Source organism: Mustela nivalis, assembly GCF_964662115.1.
Source record: "Mustela nivalis genome assembly, chromosome: 10".
NCBI classification, from domain to species: Eukaryota; Metazoa; Chordata; class Mammalia; order Carnivora; family Mustelidae; genus Mustela; species Mustela nivalis.
Genome location: NC_139029.1, coordinates 53,073,669 through 53,078,892, shown reverse-complemented (window position 1 = coordinate 53,078,892; position 5,224 = coordinate 53,073,669). Strand labels below are relative to the sequence as shown.

At 40.9% G+C, this 5,224-nt stretch overlaps 1 long non-coding RNA gene across 1 annotated transcript; it reads right to left on the bottom strand.

Annotated features, from left to right (window-relative positions):
* Window positions 1–1,082: 1,082 nt before the first annotated feature.
* LOC309842342 lies at window positions 1,083–4,913 on the bottom strand. Its single transcript, XR_014299616.1, has 2 exons — window positions 4,849–4,913; window positions 1,083–1,218 (listed from the first exon to the last, which is right to left on the bottom strand). It is a non-coding gene; the product is annotated as an uncharacterized lncRNA (long non-coding RNA).
* Between the last annotated feature and the right edge of the window lie 311 nt (window positions 4,914–5,224).

Below are 5,224 nucleotides of genomic sequence, written 5' to 3'. Positions count from 1 at the left end.
TAATTTAATATATAAACTGTTCTCCCGAGTCCTGTGAGCTACTTGAACTCAGTATTCAAACCTAAGCAGGTCCTGGGAACCTCTGGTTGATAGCTGGTTGGCCAGATGCTCAGGTTAACCAAGTCCTTATATAGGACTTGGGATTTACTTAGAAGGAGTGGGGGGCCTGCGGTAATAGTCATGTGAGACTGAGCCTGTGGGTCTTGTGGGAACTACAGGACCTGATGCTAACGCCACACAGTGTCAGGACTGGGTTGTAGCTGATGCAGCCGGTGTTACGGATTTGCTTGGTACATAGTATAGTACTGAGAGAAGACACAGGAGGAATTTTTCCTTTATAACCATACAAGTATTTTGTATCAGTAGCACATAGGATTAAATACCCAGTGTCTCTGGCATACTTGTGCTAAAATCAAAGGAAAGAAATGCTAGTCTTTCTACTTCTAAAATATTTCATCTACTTAATCAGGTGTCGAAGCCTCTAAGTAGCTTGACCAGGAAATAACCCTAAAATAAAACAACACTCGAGAGGCATTTTGGTACAGGCAAACGCAACAGAATTAGGAGTATGTTAAGGCTTAAAAACAAACTGGCAAAATATCTATAAGCATAAAATTTACCATGTTAATCATTTTTAAGTGTACAGCTCAGTAGTATTAAGTATATTCACATTGTTGTACAACCAGTCTCTAGAACTTTTTCATCTTGGAAAATTGAAATTCATACCCATTGAACAGCTCCCCATGTCCCCCTTCTTTCCAGGCCCTGGCAACCACGATTCTACGGTGTATGAATTTGACTACTCTAGATAGCCTCATATAAGTGAAATCATACAGTAGTTGTCTTTTTGCTCCTGGCTTCTTTCCCATAACGTATTGTCCTTGAGGTCCAGCCATGTTGTAGCATGCTGTTACAATTTTTTTCCTTTTAAGGCTGAATAATATTCCATTGTATGTATATAGCACATTTATCCATTCCATCTCTCGATGGACACACTGGACTGCTTCCACCCTTGGCATTGTAAATAATACTGCAAACATTGGGTGTCTTAATCAGTTTGCTGTAACAAATTACTATAGAATGGGTGGCTTAGACAACAAACGTTTATTCTCACAGTTCTAGAGGCTGGCAAGTTCAAAATCAAGGTGCTGGCAGATCTGGCGTCTGGTAAGAGCCTGCTTCCGGGTTTGTGGGATATCTGTCTTCTCTTATCCTCACCTGATGGGAGAGCAGAGAGGAAGTTTCGTCTTGCCTGTTCCTATAAAGACACTAATCTTATGAGGGCTCTACCCTAATGACCTAATTATCTCCCAAAGGCCCACCTCCAAATACCATCACATTGGGGAACAGGGTTTTAACACACAAATTTTAGGTGGGGAGAACACAAAATCTGTAGTGGTGTGTGCAGAGGTACTCTCAATTCTTTTGAAATTGCTGGGTCATTTGGTCATTCTATTTTTTATTTTTTTGAGGAACTGCCATACTGTCTTATATTATGGTTGCAGCATTTTACATTTAAAAAAATTTTTTTTTAAAGATTTTATTTATTTGACAGAGGTCACAAGTAGGCAGAGAGGCAGGCAGAGAGAGAGAGAGAGAGGAGGAAGCAGGCTCCCTGCCGAGCAGAGAGCCTGATTCAGGACTCGATCCCAGGACCCTAGGATCGTGATCTGAGCCGAAGGCAGAGGCTTAACCCACTGAGCCACCCAGGTGCCCCCAGCATTTTACATTTTAACCAGTGTGTACAACAGTCCCAATTTCATCACATCCTTGTTAAGACTTACTTTGTTTTACTGAAAGTAGCCAGCCTAGTGTGTGTGAGGTGATCATACGGTGGTTTTAACTTATATTTTCCTAATGATTAGTGGCGCTGAGCATCTTTTCATATGCATGTTGGCCATTTATATGCTCTCTCTGGAGAAATGCCTATTCAAGTCCATTTTATTCTTGGATTTTTTTCTTGATGTGTCATTTTTTATATGTTCTGAGTTTCAACTCCTTATAAAATACGTTGTCTGCGAGTATTTTTTTCTACTCTGTAGGTTGCATTTTCATCCTTGTGTCCTTTGATGCAGGTTTAAATTTTGATGTAGTGCAGTTTTATGTTTTTTTGTGTTTGTTGGTGTTATATCCAAGAGGTAATGGTCTAACCCATTGTCACGAAGTTTTCCCCCTATATTTTCTTCTAAGAGTTTTGTAATTTTATGTCTTATTTAGAAGTCCTATATCCATTTTTAGTTTTTGTATATGGTATAAGGGTCCAACTTCATTCTTTTGTGTGTAGCTTTACTGACATCGTTTGCTGAAGAGACTTCCTTTAAGGCACGTTTTAATCAAGTTCTAAAAATCCTTGTAGAATTTGACTTTATAATTTGTGAGATAAATGCTCTTTCATTCAGCCCTCTGGCTGGATTCTCGTCTCACCTTGCCTTCCACGCACAAACCTGACATTACTGGGGAGCACCAGACAAGAGGCACTGCTGAGAGCAGCAGAGCACAGAGCTGGTACCTTCATGTGTCCATGGCAGGTGAGCAGTTATTGGGTATACCCAGGACTTCCCTACAGCTCTCATCACAGCAATTGTTCACCCATTCATCAAGCTAGACTGAGTTCCTGGGGCAGGCAGCCAGCCCCTAGCAGAGACCCAGCAAAACCGTATTTAACAGATGGAGCTGAGTAAGGTAAATTGTCCAGTGTGGTTGTGAAACCCACATTCAGATCCGTCAGCTGGGCTCGAAACACCTTTGGTCTTCACCAGCACACTAGATTCTTGTCTTTCCAAGTCTGTCTGTAATAGCCTTGGTGGTACCAAATTCATCATCCCTGTATGCCTTTTGAATGCCATTCTTCCTTCACAGTTCATACACCATGGATTTAGCGCTTTGGACATGAGCTGGGGTAGCTTGTTAACTGCAAAGGTAAAGCAGACAGGCCTTTCCAGCCTTACTGATGGGGCCCTCTTGTGGCAGCAGTGGCCATTGGGGGAACAGATGATGGAAAGCAGTTTGCATGTAAAGCAATTTACTGAGGGTCTGCTGTGTTCTTTCATGGAACACAGACCTTCACAGTGTCTTTTCAAATTACAACACTTTACTATTGCACAAATAGTGGTTTGGCAGAGCTAAGGAATTTGTGCAGCCTCCTTCAGCTGATAAGTTTAAATATGGACTTAAATTCTAAAATCTTTTCTTCCCAAAGAATCCCAGATAACATCCCTATATTAGAATTCCAAAGGAGAATTGTCATCAGGAATGCCTCATTATGTGAGCTTATCCTTCAGATAATTTTTTCCAGTGTATTCTTTTGAGAACAATTTCTATGAATGACGACAGAATGCTGAAACTATCTGAGATATAAAAATGTGTACAAAGACTATTATCCCAAGAATGGTAGAAAGAAGTTCCTTGGAGAAATGACATTTGAGCTGATTCCTGAAGGACAGCTAGTATTCAACCGAGGAGATACTGGAAGGGCCAGCCCTCTAGCATTCTAGCCACTGTATCCGCTTCTGTCTGGGATGCAACCCCCTTTGTCTTTATAGCAGATGCCCTCACGTCTGCGGGCCTTCCCCGACCAGCCTATCTGAAATTGCACCCCCCCGCGGTCCATATTCCTCTCTTGTGTTTTATCTCTGTCGCACATGTCCCTTTTGATGAAATTTAAGCTTTGTGGAGGCACAGATGTTGGTCTGTTCTGTTCACTGCAGTATCCCTGGCACAACAGCGCTAGGCACACTGTGGGTACACCATAAATATTTACTGAATGAACACATCTAGACAAAGAGTATCCGATTGATGGCTATATTTTGTAAACATAGCACAGCAGAAATATGGCCTCGTCTTCATTTTAGAAAGATCATGCCAGCTGCAGTGCTGGGATTGCAGATCAGGAGTTGACAAATTCGTATCTTACAGGCAGGTAAAAAGTGTGAATCTGAATGAATGTAGTCAACACTTACAGTAGTTAGTGGTGGGACCTGTGGTACCCGGCGCTTAAAGGCATTCAAATTAGAACAAAAGAAAAAAGAACAAAAGAAAAAAGTTGCCAGGCAGCTTTGGCCTACTGGCTGTTGGTGTGCCTAAATGAAGGAACTGCTGTACGTCAGATGTGCACACTAACAGGATCACTGAAGATGCTGTGCAGGTTGGGGAGGGGGAAAAGAAAGGCAGAGGACTGTTAGATCAATACATCAGCTACAGAAAATTGCTGAGAAATGATGGATCCTAAAGTGTAGTTGTGAAAGCAGAGAGAATAAACATCGAGTTATTTTGGGAGGTAGAATTAACTGGTGATAATGCAATCAGTTTCTAATTTTTGTTTATAATTAAGGCTGTGGTGAATTTGCCTTTTGCCTAAGTCTGTGATACTCAGGGAGACTGACTATCTGAACTCCAGGAGACCAAAGATGAACATTTTAAAGGTATTTAACTTGGGTTTCCAGTGTTTTCCAAAAAGGTATTATTTGAAGTATAGCAAACAATACTTGCTATGCCACAGTAAAAATAATTTACTAAGCATTTGCTACCTGCTAGCTAGGCAATTTTTTCTTAGTACCTTACATATGTGGATACATTTTAATCCCTTAAAGCTTCTTTTAAAGTTAAGTTTTATTATCCTTATATAGAGGTAAGGGAACAGGCACAGAAAATTTCCATTATTGAACAAGTGGTCATTGTGAAAAAGTATTTTCTTAACAGAATGTAAGTTTGCCTTCCTGTCTGGCCTACTTTTTGCTCTGAGTCCGTAGAACCTTCTAGAACAAGCAGTACAGTGTAATATTTGAGTATGGAGGAGACATCAAATTACTCAATTCTTTTAAATTAAATTAGATTAAGTCCCCATCTTACCACCTGGAAGGTAATTCAATCCTGATCCTTCCCTAAGGTTAACCCAGATTCAAGGGAATTGCACAGTGCCTGGAAAATAGAAGAGGGATCTTCTTTAGTCCTTGATGGTCAATGCTTTTAAGTACTAACTTAATTGACTATCTCCATGGTATCCTTTGAAGGCAAGTGGCATTGCAGATTCCAAACTTTGGCACAGTGATGCTTGCTACTACCAGAAGGTCTCAATGCCTGGATTCCAGTATGTCCTACACCCCCTGCAACCATTCCTCTGAGGTCTTGCTAGAGAAAGAACTCACATTCTAACTATTCTTCAGAACCTACTGACCAGGTTTTTCCCAATTTGGGGGACTTTCTCCTTTCCAGATTTCAGACTTGA